This window comes from Rhincodon typus, chromosome 5 (genome assembly GCF_021869965.1).
Source record: "Rhincodon typus isolate 14 chromosome 5, sRhiTyp1.1, whole genome shotgun sequence".
NCBI classification, from domain to species: domain Eukaryota; kingdom Metazoa; phylum Chordata; class Chondrichthyes; order Orectolobiformes; family Rhincodontidae; genus Rhincodon; species Rhincodon typus.
In genome coordinates this window covers 75,748,636-75,766,865 of record NC_063336.1, presented here as the reverse complement: position 1 = coordinate 75,766,865, position 18,230 = coordinate 75,748,636, and the positions used below count along the sequence as shown (strand labels likewise).

At 41.0% G+C, this 18,230-nt stretch overlaps 1 protein-coding gene across 3 annotated transcripts in view; it reads right to left on the bottom strand.

Moving 5' to 3' along the window:
• lmbrd1 (LMBR1 domain containing 1) overlaps positions 1-18,230 on the bottom strand; it is a 260,769-nt gene that overhangs the window by 14,934 nt on the left and 227,605 nt on the right. The window contains exon 15 of one of the 3 annotated variants that reach the window (XR_007262077.1): positions 17,821-17,968. The exons of the other annotated variants lie outside the window; for them this stretch is intronic. The gene's annotated coding sequence lies outside the window, so the exon portion shown is untranslated. The remainder of the gene's footprint in view (positions 1-17,820; positions 17,969-18,230) is intronic. 3 annotated transcript variants of the gene reach the window in all.

Sequence of the window (18,230 nt, the reverse complement as noted above, 5' to 3'; positions counted from 1 at the left end):
TGGCAGAGACATTTCCATGATTCCCATTGACTTAAATTTTGCTTGGGTTCCTTGGTGCCATGTGTGCTCAAATGCTGACCTGATCTCAAAGGGAATGACTTTTACCTCAGTACTGGAGTTTGGTATTCCATCCATGTTTAAGTCATTTTGCAGTGAAATCTGCAGCTAAGTGTACATTGTGGAGCCTAAATTGAGCATCAGCAAGCAGATTATTGCTGTATAATTGACACTGCTGGTGATGCTTTCCATTATTTTGCTAATGATCGAGAGCAGACTGATGGAGTGGTAATTGGCTAGTTTGGATTTGTATTGCTTTATGTGTACAGGATATACCTGGACAATTCTTTACTTTGTTGAATGGATGGAGCTACTTCCGGAGCACAAGTCTTCAATATTACTGTGAGGATGTTGTCATGACCTATAGACTTTAGGGCTTTTAGCTATTTCTCAGATGAAGTGAATTTTATTGGTTGAAGACAGATATCTGTGATACTAGAGATTGCAAGAGATGGCCAAGAAGAATCAACTACACAGTATTGTGCTCCAGAAGGTTGCAAATGCTTCAGAGCTATCACTTACACCGACAGTCTGGGATCCCTCATCATTAAGGATTGGGTTGTTTGTGGAGCCACCTCCTCCAGTTCAAGTGCTCATCATCTTGACTGGATGTGTTAGGGTTGAAAGGCTCTGATCTGACCTAGAGGTTGTGGATTGTTCAGCTCTGATTTTTGAGTGCTGCTTCCACTAACTGGCATGCAAAAGGTCCTTTTTTTGGTGGCTTCATCAGGTTAGAAACTCATTTTTAGATATCCTTGGCATGTTCTCCTGCACTCTTCATTGAATTTCTCTACTTGGTGGTGGTGTTGGGGTGAGAAATACATCAGGCTAGGTGATCACTAATGGAGTTTGAATACAATTATGCTGCTGGGTGTGACACCACCATTTTGAGTTCCTAGATCTATTCTGAATCTACTCCATACATCACAGTTTTTGTGTGCATAGTGCCCTCAATGTGAAGGCTGAGCTTCACAATGAACTATGCAGTAGTAATTCAATCAATATTGTCATGTTATTCTGCATCTGTTATTGTTAGATTAGCAAGGATAAGGTCCTTTTGTTTCAGTCACCACCTGCAGCAGATGCAGTCTAGTAAGATATATCTTTCTGGACTCAGCCAACTCAGTCAGCAATGATATTACCATTCTTGGTGATGGACATTGAAGACTCCCATCCATAGTACATTTTCTAGCCATGCTACCCTCATTGTTTCCCGCACACCATGTTTAACACGGAGAGGTACTTATTCATCTGCTGCAGGGGAGTGGCAGATGATAATCAGCAGGAGAATTCCTTGACCATGTTTTTTTTCTAATGTTAAGTGAATTCATAGGGTCCAGAGTCAATGTTAAGGACTCTGAAGACATCTTATTTCTGATTGTAAACCACTGTGTTCACCAACTCTGGTAGGTTTGACCTGACAGTAGGTTGTCACATACCCAGGGAGGCGATGGAAGAATTTGACTGTAAGGTATGATTCTACAATAACAACCATGCCTGGCTGTTGCCTGACTAATTTTCAGGGATAACTCTCCAAATTTTGACACAAGCCCCTGGCTGTCAGTTAGGAGGCGCAGGCTGTGTTGACACAGCAGGATTGGCTGTACTATTTCCAGGGCCTGAGTTGATACTGGATGCCTTTCAGTTTTATTTTAATGTGGCTTTTCTATAAGGATTGTATGAAACAAAATGGCTTGGTTTTGACAGTCAACCCCAGTATTGTGGATATGGAATATCAGGCAAGGTCAGCAGATTGTAGGAAGAAAGCAGAGTTAATGATTTGAGTTCTGATGAACAGTGACCGGGCTCAACTCTGGAGATAAATAAAGTTGTGGATGAAAGTTTCAGCATCAAATAAGCTGAGATGGGGAAATGGCAAGAAATAATAGTTTGGTAGCAGTAAGCTGTGTTGATGATAGAGAAAATACATGGCACATAATGGGGGACAGGTGGTCAAACAGGACACTATGATTGACAGAAGTTTGATTCTGCCTTTGATGGTGGCCAGGAAAAAGGGTGAGCTCCAAGGGTAGCGAATAAGGTTTGTGGAGAGGAGGGTTGCAGTGGGTGTTGGCACTGAAGACCGACGTTCCCCAAATTCTTTACCGGCTGTGTGGATTTGTAAGGTTCATGCACAGTAACAGCTTCCACATGTGGAAATCATCGTGTTGGCATGCCAATCAGCTGTGCGATCACACTACTTAGAAGGAACACTGTTAAAGACCATGACTTCAGTGTTCTAAATACATATTTAGAAGAAAAGTTTGCATGCTCAAAATGATTTTTCACAGAGCCAACAGCTTCTCAGTTCTAACAACCTGCAGATTTCTAAGCAAACTCTCCTGGTTTAGAAGTCACTGGACTTGAAACGTTAAGTCTGCTTTCTTCCTACAGATGTTGTCAGACATACTGAGTTTCTCCACTAATTTCTGTTTTTGTTTCAGATCTGCAGTACTTGTATTCGCAGTTCTTTGTTTAATTTTAACATCAGCTGATTTCTTTTCCAAAGTATGTTAGTGCACCAGATGGGTTTTATTACGATCCAATTGGTTAATAATCAATACTAAAAGTAGCCTTTCATTCCATAAATTTCCAAGCTGTTTTGGTGGGATGTGAGATCATGCCACCAATGATCCAGCTCTCTGGATCAGTATTCATTGTGTTATTCAATCATTTGGACATAGAAGCAAAGTAATAAACTTAAAAAAGGACAGTTTACCATATGAGAACATGCTTCAAAAACAAAAGCTAACATCTATTCAGTTGTACAAATTCATACTGACTTTCTGCTCACTGCTCTTGCATGAGGATAAAGGTAGAAATGGGAACAACTTTTGGCAGCATATTACTGAAGAAACATAAGATGACAGAAATGGTAAATGATGAAAACAAAGACTAAACAATGAGAAATTACACCTACAATGTAATTATGGCTTCGTACTTAACAATTCTTGTGGACTGGAGTTTTAAGGATTGTGGAGATACCTTTTTTAAAAAAAAATCAAGAAAGAGACAGATTAAAACTTTTTTATGATGTAGATGTGCCGGTGTTGGACTGGGGTGGATAAAGTCAGAAATCACAAGACACCAGGTTATAGTCCAAACAGTTTATTTGGAGACACAAGCTTTCGGAGCCTCACTCTTTCACCTAACACCTGAAGAAGGACTGAAGCTCCGAAACAAGATATCTCTTGGAAGCCACATGGTTGTAGATAATTGCTGGTCTTGGTTCCCTGAGCTCACTTCAGGGAAACCACCTGTCTGTACAGCTGTGTCTTAAGGCTATTTTTGTTTCAATAATGTTTTGCATACTTGGAATACAAGACCATAAGACATAGGAACAGAAGATCGGTTCATTCGGCTCATTGAGTCTGCTCAATGAGATTATTGCTGATCTGGTAATCCTTAACTTGGCTTTCCTGCCTTTACCTCATAACCCTGGATTCCCTTACTGATCAAAAATATCTCAGCTTTGAATATACTTAACGACCCTGCCTCATCAGCCTTCTGTGGTAAAGAATTCACCACTCTAAGGCCTATTAGACTTTTGTGCTTCCCTTTGATGAATCATTATCTTTTGGAGATGAGGTATGCAAACCTGCTCAATTTTCAAAGTATGCTTCTGTTTGTTGTCTATACAGTAATACAAGCAGGCTCAGTTCTTTGAAACTGAATTGATTGTCTTTTCATTTTAATTTCTGTTCACGCAGGACTTCTACTGAAGATGGGATACTGAATTTATTTCTTAGAACTGTTGCCAATGAACATCAATATATGCACTATTGAATAAGGAGGACAATTATTAGTAAGGATCAACTATTTCTATACATACTTTCACTTCTAGGACTGGGATGTTGAGGAAAATTATACAATTTCATGCAATATATAGTTTTTGAAACTTGAGACTGCTCCTTCAGTGCAATAACCCTCAAGAATCTTCCGTGGAGCTGTGCTTCCCAAACATTTCCCAATGTGACTCCATACGAAGACTTGAAAATTGTCAAGTGCCCTCAATGAGAACTAATAGTTGAATAAAGGGCTGACAGAGCAAAGTTGTGTTAGAGCATGAGCATAGCTGTCATAACTAGATCAGAATTCAATTTTAACCTTTGCTGCCTCAGCGGAATGGACCCCAAAATATTATCTCACATACCCACTTGGGGTCAAAAGAACAAAAGAGAAGTACGCACAGGGAAAGGCCCTTCAGCCCTCCAGGCCTGTGCTGATCATCATTCCCTGACTAAACTAAAAAACAAACGTTCTGCCCTTATTCAGTCTGCATCCCTCCATTCTCTTCCTATTCTTGTAACCACCAGATGCCTCTTAAATGTTGCCAACGTGCCTGCTTCCACCACCTCCTCTGGCACTGCATTCCAGGCTCCTACCATTCTCGTTATGAGAAAACTTTTCTCACACATCACCCTTAGTCCTCTTAACTTGAACATGTGCCCCCTTATAACTGAAACTTCAACCCTGGGAAAAAGCCTCTGATTATCCACCAAATCTATGCCTCTCATAATTTTGTAGACCTCTAACAGGTCTCCTCTCAGCCACTGTCTTTCCAGTCTTTTTAACCTTTCCTCATAGCCAATGCCTTCAAGACCGGGCAACATCCTGGCGAACCTTCTCTGCACTCTCTCCAAACTTTTCACGCTATTCTGGTAATGTGGTGACCAAAACTGCAACAATACTCCAAATGCTGCCTAACAAGGGTTTTATATAGTTGCAACATGTTTTGCCAACTCTTGTACTCCATGCCCTGGCTGATGAAGGCAAGCATGCCATATGCCTTCCTAATCACTTTGGCCACCTGTGTTGCCACTTTTAGGGAACTGTGGACCTGCACACCCAGATCTGTATGTATTTTAATGTTTCTAAGGGTTCTGCCATTAACAGTATAATTCACAACGAAATTTGATCCTTGCATTTGTTTAGATTAAACTCCATCTGCCATTTCTGTGCCAAGTCGCCAATCTACCTATATCCTGTTGTATCCTTTCACAATCGTCGGCACTGTCAGCAACTCCACCAATCTTAGTGTCATCTGCAAACTTACTAGTCAGACCACCCACATTTTCTTCCAGATCATTCATATACTCTACAAACAACAGTGGACCTAAGACTGATCCCTGTGAAACACCACTAGTTACCGGTCTCCATTCTGAAAAACACCTTTCCATTGCTACCCTCTACCCTCTATCTGACCAAGCCAGTTTTGTATCCATCTTTCAGAGCACCCTGAATCCCGTGTGATTTTAGTTTTTGTACCAATCTGCCATGTGGGACTTGATCAAGTGTCTTACTAAAGTCCTGAGCCCCACTTTGAGAAGGTTTGGCTTAGAGTATCAATCATTTAACTACACATAAACTCTGAAGATTAACAGCAAAACTCACTGAACTCATTTTAAACCAAAAAGAGAGACTGTTACTTGAAATGAGCCATACTTGGTAAATAAGGTAAGCTGTTCGCAACTTTTCTAAAAATTCAATTCAGAATTTGTTTGAAGTCTGTTTTTATTGTGTATTTAACTTTGTTATTTATTTATCTACTTTTACGATTATCTAAAAACACTGAGCTCAGGAAAATAACATGATTTGATGAGAATGCATGCTTAAGTGTTTTCAATGTTTACCGTTGCGAAGAATCGAAAGTGTAATTACTTTATTATTCTCCACAGGGAAAATCAATCCTCAACCCCCAACAAACTGCTGCCAGGAGTCAGCTAGACAGATAAATAGAGATACAAAAATAGCATATGTCTTCCACTTACCACTATTGCATATTCAGGAAATCTATAATTTTCGTCATCACTTTAATGAAAGACATTTACATACTGCAAACCAATTTAACCATGTTTTGATTGTTAAAATACACTGAGAACATCACATCTTAAACAAAAATGGGTATGGCTTATTAGCAATGCTTCGTAAATGTGTAAAAGTTCTGATAACCTTGTCAGAAATTAAAAGCCAGTGTTATAAAATGGTTGAGGCAGGATTATGGAATTATATTTAACAAAGTAATGTACAGTTAGAGGCAGTGCATTTGCCCATTAAGTCTCAACTACTGTGCTGTGCACTGGGTAAAGGTTATTTCCAAATCAGAACATCAGAAATCAACTTTAACGAGTGCATCTGAGAATAGCTATTCAAGTTTATATTTCTAGTTCGAAGCCAGAAAATGTGTGCGATGCTGAATAGGCTTTTATGCTTTGTTCCTTCAGGCTTTTCAGTAAATCACTTGATGTTGCAATAGAACTGGCAAAATCCTTAACCCTGCATTCATTCATCTGGCTGGATTGGGTGATACTTTCGCATTAATATACACCATCATATAGAGTATGATAGGAAGATTGAGATTGAACGGATTTACTACTGAAACACCATCATGTAGCTGGTTGCAAATTGACAGGCAGTAACCAGCGGGGTGCCACAGGGATTGATGCTGGGACCCGAGCTATTCACAATACATATTAATGCTTTGAATGAGGGAACAAAATGTAACCTCTCCAAGTTTGCAGATGATACCACGTTGGGTGAGAGGGTGAATTGAGATGAGGATGCAGAGATCCTTCAGCATGATCTCGACATGTTGGGTCAGTGGGAAAATCAATGGCAAATGCAGTATAATTTGGACAACTGTGAGGTTATTCACTTTGGAAGCAAAAACAAGAAGATAGACTGCTACCTGAATAACTGTAAAATGGGAGAGAGGAGTTTGCAGCAGGACCTAGACCTCCTTCAGCACCAGTCGCTGACGGTAAGAATGCAGATGCAGCAGGTGGTAAAGAAGACAAATGGTATGTTGGCCTTCGTTGCGAGAAGTTTTGAGTACAGGAGCAGGGATGTGTTGTTGCAGTTTTACAGGACCTTGGTGAGACCACACCTGGAATATTGTGTGCAATTTTGGTATCCTTTTCTGAGGAAGGATGCTCTTGCTCTCGAGGGAGTGCAGCGAAGTTTTACCAGGCTGATTCTGGGGATGGCGGGTCTGACGTATGAGGAGAGATTGCCTAGGTTGGGACTGTTTTCGCTAGAGTTCAGATGAATGAGGGGGGGATCTCATACAGACTTATAAAATTCTAACAGGGCTAGACAGGGTAGATGCAGGGAGAATGTTCCTGATGGTGGGTGTGTCCAGAACCAGGGGTCAAGTATGAGGATTTGGGGTAGATGCTTTACGACGATGAGGAGACATTTCTTCACCCAAAGAGTGGTGAGCCTGTGGAATTCATTACAACAGGAAGTAGTTGATGCCAAAACATTGAATGTATTCAAGAGGAGACCAGATATAGCACTTGGGGCGAATGGGATCAAAGATTATGGGGAGAAAGCAGGATTAGGCTGGTGAGTTGGACGATCAGCCATGATCGGGAAGAATGGCAGAGCAGGCTCAAAGGGCTGAATGGCCTCCTCCTACTCCTATCTTCTATGTTTCTACGTTTCTATGTTAAATCAATCCAAAGACTTCTGTTAATATTCCACAAATATCATTTCCTGCTCCTCAAACTGTTTCATCCCCTCCCCATAGCACACCTCCACACAACATCAATATTAATACATTAAGTTAAACTGATGTGGCAAAAGCAAATCAAGCTCATAATTTAGTGGAACAAATGCAAGGGTTCGACAAAAAAAGCTTTCCTCACCATCTGTAGTTCCCTAGCTGCACACCTGAATTACAACACAGTTGAATGCAAGCCACAGATGGTTCACTTTTCTGGTCTAACAAATCGTTGCTACAAAAAAAGACCTGACCTGTCTAAACTTCAAACGACAGGACTTCATAAGTACATAAGTACATAAGAACTAGGAGCAGGAGTAGGCCGTCCAGCCCTTCGAGCCTGCTCCGCCATTCAATAAGATCATGGCTGACCTTTTCGTGGACTCAGATCCACTTACCCGCGTTCTCACCGTATCCCTTAATTACTTTATTGTTCAAAAAAATATCTACCTTATCTTTAAAAACGTTTACTGAAGTAGCGTCAACTACTTCACTGGGCAAGGAATTCCACAGATTAACAACCCTCTTGGTGAAGAAATTCCTTCTCAATTCAGTCCTAAGTCTGCTCCCTCTAATCTTGAGGCTATGCCCTCTTGTCCTAGCTTCACCTGCCAGTGGAAACATCCTCTCTACTTCTATCTTATCTATTCCCTTCATAATTTTATATGTTTCTATAAGATCCCCCCTCAATCTTCTGAATTCCAATGAATATAATCCCAATCTACTCAGTCTCTCCTCATAAACCAACCCCCTCAACTCCGGAATCAACCTAGTGAACCTCCTTTGCACCCCCTCCAGTGCCAGTACATCCTTTCTCAAGTAAGGAGACCAAAAGTGCATACAGTATTCCAGGTGTGGCCTCACCAGCACCTTGTACAGCTGCAACATAACCTCTCTACTTTTAATCTCAATCCCTTTAGCAATGAAGGACAAAATTCCATTTGCCTTCCTAATTACTTGTTGCACCTGCAGATCTACCTTCTGTGATTCATGCACAAGGACACCCAGGTCCCTCTGCATAGCAGCATGCTGCAACTTTTTACCACTCAAGTAATAATCCTTTTTACTATTACTCCTACCAAAATGTATGACTTCACATTTATTTACATTGTATTCCATCTGCTAGACCTTTGTCCACTCACTCAATGTATCTATGTTCCTCTGCAAAGTTTCACAGTCCTCTGCACACTTTGCTCTGCCACTCATCTTAGTGTCATCTGCAAACTTTGACACCCTACACGTGGTCCCCAACTCCAAATCATCTATATAAATTGTAAATAATTGCAGTCCCAACACCGATCCCTGAGGCACACCACTAGTCACTGTCTGCCAGCTAGAATAGCAGTCATTTATCCCCACACTTTGCTTCCTGTTAGTCAACCAATCCTCTATCCATGCTAATACTTTACCCTTAACGCCATGCATCCTTATCTTATGCAGTAGCCTCTTGTGCGGCACCTTGTCGAAGGCCTTTTGGAAATCTAGGTACACCACATCCACTGGCTCCCCATGGTCCACCTTGCTCGTAATGTCTTCATAGAATTCCAGAAGATTTGTCAAGCATGACCTGCCCTTCATGAACCCATGCTGCGTCTGCCCAACGGGACAATTTCTATCAAGATGCCTTGCTATTTCTTCCTTGATAATAGACTCAAGCATCTTCCCCACTACAGAGGTTAAGCTAACCGGTCTATAATTCCCCATCTTTTGTCTACTTCCCTTTTTAAACAGTGGTGTCACATTTGCTGTTTTCCAATCTGCTGGGACTGTCCCAGAGTCCAGTGGATTTTGGAAAATTACCACCAGTGCACCTGCTATTTCTCCCGCCATCTCTTTTAGTACCCTGGGATGCGTTCCATCAGGGCCAGGAGACTTATCAATCCTTAGTTCCATTAGCTTGCCCAACACTACCTCTTCCATAATAATGATTGTTTCCAGGTCCTCACCTACCTTCGTCTCTTTGTCAATTACTGGCATGTTATTAGTGTCCTCCACTGTGAAGACAGATACAAAATACCTGTTCAATGCCTCGGCCATTTCATCATATCCCATAACTAAATTCCCCTTCTCATCCTCCAAAGGGCCAACGTTTACTTTAGCCACTCTTTTTCGTTTTATACATTTATAGAAACTTTTGCTATCTGTCTTTATATTCTGTGCTAGTTTTTTCTCATGTTCTATCTTACTTTTCTTTATAGCTCTTTTTGTGGCTTTCTGTGGACCTTTAAAGTCTTCCCAATCTTCCAGTTTCATGCTGTTTTTGGCCACTTTGTATGCCTTCTCTTTCAATTTGATAGCCTCCCTTATTTCTTTAGACACCCATGGCAGATTACCCCTTTTCTTACAGTCCTTCCTTTTCACTGGAATATACTTTTGCTGAGCACTTTGAAAAATTGCTTTGAAAGTCCTCCACTGCTCGTCAACTGTCCCACCACAAAATCTTTGTTTCCAGTCTACTTTAGTCAAGTCCTCCCTCATTCTATTGTAGTTCCCCTTGTTCAAGCACAGGACCCTGGTATTGGATTTTATCTTCACACTTTCCATCTGTATTCTAAATTCAACCATACTGTGATCACTCCTTCCAAGAGGATCCCTAACTATAAGGTCATTAATTATTCCTGTCTCATTACACAGGACCAGATCTAGGATAGCTTGCTCCTTCGTCGGTTCCATTACATACTGCTCAAGACAACTATCACGGATACACTCAACGAACTCCTCCTCAAGGCTACCCTGACCGAGCTGGTTCGACCAATCTACATGTAGATTAAAATCCCCCATGATAATTGCCGTACCATTTTTACAGGCATTAGTTATTTCTTTGTTTATTGCCCGCCCCAATGTGATGTTATTATTTGGTGGCCTATAGACTATGCCTATCAGTGACTTTTTCCTCTTAGAATTTCTAATTTCCACCCAAACGGATTCAACCTCATTCTCCGTAGAACCTATATCATCTCTCAGCACCGCCCTGATGTCGTCCTTGAATATCAGAGCTACACCACCTCCCTTACCTTCCTGTCTGTCCTTCCAAATAGTCTGGTACCCTTGGATATTTAACTCCCAGTCGTGACCATCCTGTAACCATGTCTCCGTAATGGCTACCAAATCATATTCATTCGTGATGATTTGTGTCGTTAATTCATCAACCTTGTTACGAATGCTACGAGCATTCAGGTAAAGTCCCTTTATGCTAGCTTTCTTACCCTCATGATTTCCAACATGTCTAATAATATTTCCTGAGTTATCCTTCCTTTTTGCTTCTTTCATAGTCTGCCTTGAACTTAAACCCTCCTGCACACATGCTAACCTGCTGCTTACCTTTTTATTTACATCATACTCTCTGTCGTTTTCCCTTTCCCTTCCCCCCAACTCACTAGTTTAAATTCCTAGTGACCACCCTATTTATCCTTTTCGCTAGAACACTGGTTCCAGATCAGTTCAGGTGGAGACCGTCCCATCGGTACAGATCCCTCCGGTTCCAAAACTGATGCCAATGCCCCATGAAATGGAACCCTTCTTTTCCATACCACTCCCTTAGCCATGTGTTTACTTCCTTAATTTTCTTATCCCTAAGCCAATTTGCACGTGGCTCGGGCAGTAATCCGGAGATTATGACCCTTGAGGACCTGTTCCTTAATTTCGTTCCTAGTGCTTGATAATCCCCAAACAGGTCCTCCATCCTAGCCTTGCCTATGTTGTTAGTCCCAACGCGGACCACAACAACTGGATCCTCCCCCTCCCGCTCCAATATCCTTGGATCATCACAAACAAGATACCTTTGCTTTATAGTGATGGAATATAAAATTTGGGAACAAAATAAAAATAATGGATTTATTAGAAAGTAATCTTTTGTTTTAAAAATGTCAACTTGATGGATTAATATTACAGATTGAATTGTGGAAGAACAAAGCATAAAATGGAAACATGATTTTGTGTAAATTGTTTGCAAGCACATTTCTAAAGTAATAGAGTCAGAGTCATACAGCATGGAAACAGGCTTTTGGTTCAACCAGTCCATGCCGACCACGTTCCCAAACTAAACTAGTCCCACCTGCCTGCGCTTGGCCCATATCCCTCCAAACCCTCCCTATTCATGAACTTCTCCAAATGTCTTTTAAACGTTCTAACTACCTACATCTACCATTTTCTCTGGCATTTCATTCCACACATGAACCACTCTCTGCATAAAAAAGTTGCCCCTCGTGTCCTTGGCAAATCTTTCCCTACTCACCTTAAAAATATACCCCCTAGTTTTGAATTCACCCACTCTAGGGAAAAGACTGTTGTCATTCACCTTATCTATGTCTCTCATGATTTTATAAATCTCAATAAGGTCACCCCTCAACCTCCTACATCCCAGTGAAAAAAGTCCCAGCATTTCCAGTCTATTTTTATATCTCAAACCCTCCGTGACCCACAAAATCCTGGTAAATCTTTTCTGAACCCTCATCAGTTTAATAACATCCTTCCTATAACAGAGCTCTCTGTGCACAATACTCCAGAAGTGGTCTCACCAATGATCTGTAGAACTTCAACATAACGTCCCGACTCCTAAGCAACGAGGCAAGCGTGCTAAATGCCTTTTTAACCACTTTGTCTACCTGTGATACAAATTTCAAAGAATTATATATCTGAAACCCTCGGTCTTTCTGCCATACAATTCTACCCAGAGCCCTACCATTAATTGTATAAGTCCTGTCCTTGTTTGTATTACCAAAATGCAATATATCACATTTAATCAAATTAAACCCCATCTGCCACTCCTCAGCCCATTGGCCCAATTGATCAAGATGTCTTTGTAATCTTAGATAACCTTCTTCACTGTCCACTATACAACTAATTTTAGTGTTATCCGTAAACTTACCGACCATGTCTCCTATATTCTCATCGAAATCATTCATATAAACGACAAACAAAAGTGGACCAGTACCAATCCCTGTGGAACACGGCTGGTTACGGGCCTCTAGTCCAAAACACAATGCTCCACCACCATCCTCTGTCTCCCACCATAATTTGTATTCAAATGGCAAGCTCACCCTGAATCCCATGTGATCTAACTTGGCCTACCATGCGGAACCTTGTCAAAGGCTTTAATAGTTCAAGTAAACAATGTCTACTGCTCTTCCACTTGTCAATCATTTATTTACCTGCAGAGTCTACTTAATCAACTTTTGAAAGTTCTTGTTTCATACCTTTAAAATTTGCCTTACTCCAATTAAGACATATCCTTTCTCATAACTATTTTAAAACTAGTATTGTGATCACCAGTAACAAAGCATTTCCCTATTAACACTTCAGTCGCTTGCCCTGCTTTATTTCCCAAGAGAAGGTCATGTTTTGCTCATTCTCAGCAGGAACATTTACATATTGATAAAGTCAATTTTCTTGAACACATTTAACAAATTCTTCACCATCTAAACATTCAACACGATATCAATCCCAGTCGATGTTTAGAAAATTAAAATCCCCCACTATTACAACCTTATTATTCTTCTATATATTTGAGATCCCTCTACATATTTGCTTCTCAATTTCCCTCTAACTATTGGGGGGCCCACAGTACAATCTCATCAATGTGATCATCCCTTTCTTATTTCTAATTTCAATGCATATATTTTCACTAAATGATCCTTAAGAAACATCTTTAATTACAGGAGTAATATTTTTCTTAAATCAAAATGCCACTCTCTCTCCTCTCTTGTTTCTCTTTCTATAATACCTAAAAGACAGAGCTGCCAGTCTTGTACTTCCTTCAGCCAAGATTCCGTAATAGCTACGACGTCCCAGTCCCACATTCCCATACATACCCTGAGTTCATCAGCTTGACCTGTAAGGCCTCTTGCATTGAAATAAATGTTGTTTAATTATTCAGAGTTATTTCATTCTCTGACTTGCTCTTGTCTGTCTTTTCTAATTAACTTGCTCTTCTCTGATTTAACACCATCCTCATCTTTCTTTCGATTTTCACCGTTACGCAAGAAGCCTTTCCCCAAACGTTTACAGGCTCCCGAAATAGAACCAGCTGATTTCCCTGCCAGGATATTGGTCCTTTTCCAGTTTAGGTGAAACCTATCCATTTTGAGCAGGTCTTTTCTGTCCCAGAAGAGATCCCAATAATCTAAGAAACTGGATCCCTGCACATTGCATCGTCACTTCAGCCACTGATTTATCTCCCCTATCCTTTTATTCCTTCTCTCACTTGAACTTGGCATCATAAGTAAACCAGAGATTACGCCTTTTGATTGTTCACTTTTTAACCTTTGACCTAACCTTTTATTTATTCTGCAAAGCCTTAACCCTTTCTCTTGCTATGTCATTCCTACCAATGTGTATAACAACTTCTAGCTTCTTGATTTTTGATTTTGATTTTACTGTCACACATATTTTGCAGTAGAAATAAAACACACTGAAAAGCTTTCATTTGCTGCCACAAAATGACACTGTTTTGAATAATTTAAGAATATGAAAATAAAATAAAGATATAGCTTGAAGAGAGTCCATCAGTCCTGATCCAGCTATTCACTGTCAACAATGCCTCCGCCACCGGTCCTCTGCAACTAATTAACTGCCATCTACACCTGACCCAACAAACATCAAAGTCACCAATCCTCAGAAGTCATCGAGAACAGATAGCGGAGATCTCCCCAGAGAGCGAGATAAGTGGAGGACTCATCAAAGACTGTTGAAGTTTTAACTGATTCCTTTATTTTCCTAGTTAATCCCAGTTATTTCCTAGTTAATTCCTAGTTATTTTCCTAGTTCCTGAAAGACGTTAATGAAAACAATTACCTATTTCTTTAGTTTTTCTACTGTTCTATGAAGTAATGCTTAACTTTTTAACTGTCATTTCTCTTGCTACATTGCACTTAAGATTTTTTTTTGTACCTGGATACCCTGGTACCTAAAATGGTGCCACGTGTGGCGACATTATATACTGTAATTCTTTACTCGAATACGCGTGTCAATAAAATTTAAAATCTAAATCTAAATCTAAGCTTGAACCTTTGAATAAAGCCATTTCATTGATTTTTCACTGTTAGAGCAATTGGAGAAAAAAGGTAGGTGTGTATTTGTTACATTTTTACATGTGTGACTAAAGGGGTTTTGAAGACTTGAAATTTGAACCGGGGAACATATACACCTCTGAAATGTCATAGGTGTAAAGAACACTATTCGGGACACATATAATGAAATAAAAACACAATGTGCTGGAGAAACTCAACAGGGCTGGCAGCATCTGTGGAAAGGGGACCAGAGTTAACGTTTTGTGTCCAAACTGACTCTGAAGAGGAGTTAATGGTAACTATGTTTTTCTCTCTACAGATGCTACCAGACACGCTGTGTTTATCCATCACTTTTTTTCTTTTATTTCAGATTGCCAACATCTGCAGAATTTGTTTTTACACAAGTCTAACATCCTTCCTTTCTTCAAATGCTGCCAGAGATCTTTAATGGATCCCACTCCACAAAATACTCTTAAGAGGCTGTGCGATCATTTCAGAGGCAAGATTAACAACATACTCTTGGCTAGCAGAACATAGAAATGCCAGTTTAACCTGTAAAATTACATTATGGAGTGGGCCTTGAAAATGTTTGTAGCTGAAGATCAGACCAAGTGTTCTCTCTCTTTATGGTGGACTGCTGTGTTAATTACAATTCTACTTTAGAACTGTCCACAGGAGACCTTGCAAATGTGGTCTCTCAACTATGGTACAGTTTCTAAATCTTTGCAGAAAGCTAATTACTAAAATGAATCTGTTCAATTTCACCTAAACTGATACATCTCCTTGAAAGCATTTGCAATTCTCTCATAATTCATGTATCTAAGAATATTAATGGAAATAGATAATTTGGCCTTTCAAACCTACTCCACCATTAAATAAGATTGTGGCTGATCTTCCACTTCAACTCCACAGTCCTGCACTATCCTTGTATCTCAATATTGCTTTAAAATTCAAGAATCTAACAATCTAAGTCTTGAACATACCCAAATTGTGGCACAGTGGCAGTGTCCCTGCCCCTGGGCAAATAAGCCCAGGTTAAAGACCCAGCTTCTCCAGAGGTGTGTAATACATCCCTGAACAGGTTGATTAGAAAAATAGGTTAATAACATTCTTTTTAAAAACAAATTCTCAAAGATGGAGAAGAAATAACATTCCATTTCAATCCAAAGTGAGAATGCAGTCCCCAGTTCAATGCTCCCTTGCTGAAGGAAGGAAATGTTCTTTCATCATACACACCAACAAGCCCTTTCAGAATACTACTTTTCAATCAGGTCACCTCTCTTTCTTGTAGATGCCAGGAAATTAGGCTCAGTCTACTGAAACTCTCTTCAAAAACCAATCCCTTCATCCCAGGAATTGTTTGATGAACATTTGTTGCAGATGAACATTTGTTGCAGAATTCCTCAAAAGCAAGAATTCCTTCCTTGACTAAGGAGAACAAAACTGTACACAGCATTGTTACTAGACTGAAAACAAAATATGCTGGAAATCACAGCAAGGGCAGCACGTTGGCTCACTGGTTAGCACTGCTGCCTCATAGTGCCAGGGACCCAGGTTCAATTCTAACCTCAGGTGACTGTCTGTGTGGAGTTCGCACAACCTGTGTTTATTTGGGTTTCCTCTGGGTGCTCCGGTTTCCTCCCACAAGCCAAAGATGTGCAAGCTAGGCTAAATTGCCCATAGTGTCCAGAAATGTGTATGTTAGGTGCATTAGCGATGGGAAATGCAGAGTTACATGGATAGGGATTGGGGAATGCGTGTGGGTGGGATTCTCTTCGGAGGGTCAGTGTAGACTTGTTGGGCTGAATGGTCTGTTTCCACACTGTAGGGATTCTATGAAGTCAGGCAGCATCCACAGGGAGAGACACAAGTTAAAGAAAGGGAAGAAATGGGAGTGAATTCACAATCTGAAGGTGGTGAACTCAATATTAAGTCCAAAAGGTGGCAAAGTGCCTAGTCTGAAGAAGTATTGCTCCTCCAGTTTGTGCTGTGATTTGCTTGATCAGTGCAGCATGCCGAGGGCAGACAAGTAAGCAGGCGAGCAGCATGCTGTGTTAAAATGACCGGTTACCAGGATCGGGGTCATACTTGCGCATAGCAGTCAACCAGTCTGTTTTGGTTTCTGCAATGTAGAGTATGCCACATTGGCTGCATCGAATGCAATAGACCAGATTGGAGAAAGTAAAAGTGAAATGTTGCTTCATCTGGAAAGATGGTTCAGTCCCTGGGATGGTGAGCAGGAAAGTGGTGAAGGGGCAGGTGTTGCACCTACTGCGGTTACATAGGAAGGTGCCATGAGAAGGGGGGGATGTTGTTGGTGGTTATTGGGGATTGGACAAGGGTGTCTGGGAGATAACGGTCCCTTTGAAATGCAGATAGGGGAGTGAGAGGAAGATGTGTTTGGTGGTGGCATTCTGCTGGAGTTGTCTGATATGGCAGAGGATGATGCTTTGAATGCAGAGGCTGTTGGGATGAAAAATAAGGACAAGGCAGACCCAATCATGTTGTTGTGAATGATGGGAAGGGGAAAAGGTAGAAGATCAGGTGATAGGTTGAATGCAGTGGAGGTCCCTGTCGTAACAGTGGGAAACTATGGATATGGAAAAAGGAAGCCATGTCATCAGCACTGTTTTGGAAGGTGGCATCATCCGAACAGATACAACAAAGGTGAAAGAACTGTAGGAATGGGATGGAATCCTTACAGAATGTGGGGAGTGAAGTGCTGTAGGGGAGGTAGCTATGGGAACCAGTTGCTTTGTAGTGGATGTCAGTTTATTCCCCGAAGTGGGTAACTGCTGAAGTTGCAACACCTGTCCTCTTCGTCTCTTCCCTGTTCACCATCCCAGGGTCTAAACAGTTTTTCCAGGTGAAGCAGCATTTCCCTTGTTCCTCCTCCAATCTGGTCTACTGCATTTGATGCACCTGATGTGGCCTGCTCTACATTGGAGAAACCAAACGCACACTGAGGGACCGCATTGCAGAACACTCTGGTCTGTGCGTAAGCATGGCCCCGACCTTCCTCTCGCCGGTCATTTTAACACAGATAAACTCCTGATTTATCTTTCCTAATGGGCAACCATTATGCAAATGTGCCTCATCCATCTTCAGTCTACTCTACACTAAAAAGAGGCAGTCTGAGAACATTTTTATTTAGGGAGTGGAAATAGTGCTATTTTAATCAATATAGCAGCTTTTGCCTATTTGCATAATCTTGGAATAACACGGATGCATCAGGAAATGCTGGGTACTTACCTGAGAAACAGATCAACCTTAGTCAACTGGAGCAGACAAAGGGAGCAGTGAGTTATTTCAAGACCAAAGAATGAAATGAATGTGTGGCTGAGGAGAAGGTGCAAGGAGCAGGGTTTCAGGTTCTTGGATCTTCTGGGCTAGGGACGACCTGTACAAGAGGAAAAGGTTGCACTTAAACAGGAGCGGAGCCAACATCCTCGCAGGAAGGTTCGCTAGTGCTACTCGGGAGGGTTTAAACTAGAGTGGCAGGGTGCTGGGAACCAGAACAGTAGGTCAGCGAGTGGAGAGATTGAGGAGGAGGCAGATGTTAGGACCTGTAAATCAGAAAGACAGGTAGAGACAGGTAAATGAACACAATAGTATTAATGGGCTGAAGTGTGTTTATTTCAACACAAGGAGTATTATAGGTA